The sequence below is a fragment of the Mesoplodon bidens genome, assembly GCF_964165515.1.
Source record: "Mesoplodon bidens genome assembly, contig: HAP1_SCAFFOLD_210, whole genome shotgun sequence".
Classification (NCBI taxonomy): Eukaryota; Metazoa; Chordata; class Mammalia; order Artiodactyla; family Ziphiidae; genus Mesoplodon; species Mesoplodon bidens.
Genome location: NW_027671695.1, coordinates 1 through 1079, shown reverse-complemented (window position 1 = coordinate 1079; position 1079 = coordinate 1).

Genomic DNA, 1079 nt, shown 5'->3' with positions numbered 1-1079 from the left:
AAAAGATACATACCTGGGTCTCATCCCAGACCCAGTCGATCCTAGTCTCTAGTCTGGGTCCAGAGGCTAGATTTTTCTCTAACAAGCTCACAGATGAGTCGCCAGTGGCCTGCCCAGCATCATTGTTTGGGAACCACTGGTTCGGGTAACACTGCACCCTGCAGTGTGTGACAAAATGCTCCTTGCTTTCAGCGGACAGCACTTCCTGGGTTTGAATCCTGGCTTCGCCCTCCTGACTCTATGACTTTGGATGAGCTTCATGTCTTTATGCCTCATTTGAAACACGGGTGAACAATAGTGCCTACCTCATAGCATTTTTGAGAGGATTGAATGAGTGACTATGAATAAAGCAGTTAGAGCCAGGTCTTGCACACAGTAGTGCCAGTAACAATGCATTGTCATCATCTGTGCCGTCCGTCCTTTGACCTTGGGAAGAGGCTTTGTCAGATCATCTCAAGATTCAGTTTCTTTTCTTTAGAGATTATAGACTACCTTCATGAGACTAGTCTACCGTTGCTTAAAGAAAAATTAGAGAAGAAGATGGAGAAAAACGGGACTGAGATCCAGACTCTGGCAACCCCCAAGCCAGTCTTCCTGTTTCGAGACATCTTTTGTTGTGACGATGACAGTGAGGGAGAAGACGGAGATGAACAATGTTAAGCGGCTGATACTCTCTTGTCCATTTTTCTAGGTCTGGTTGTGTTTATGTACGTGTCAATAATGCTATTTCCACTATTGATTTTACTGAAGAAGGTGCAACAGCCAAAGGAAGGGTATGAAAATAATAACATACTGTGGAACATTAAAAATTGATTCACATTTCATATTCAAGTTTGTCTGAATGTGAAAAGAAAGGCGAGTACATGAGTTGATTTAATATTTTCTGTGCTATTATATTGAAAATTATCATATTGAAAATACTTACAACTAATGGTTTTCATACAACAACAGGATCCCAAGTCCCTCTAATGGCAGCAGAGGGTAGTCATGTCCAAGGAACATTTTCTTTTTGTTTTTTTTTTTTTTATGGCTGTGCCACATAGCTTATGGGATCTTAGTTCCCCACCGGGGATTGAACC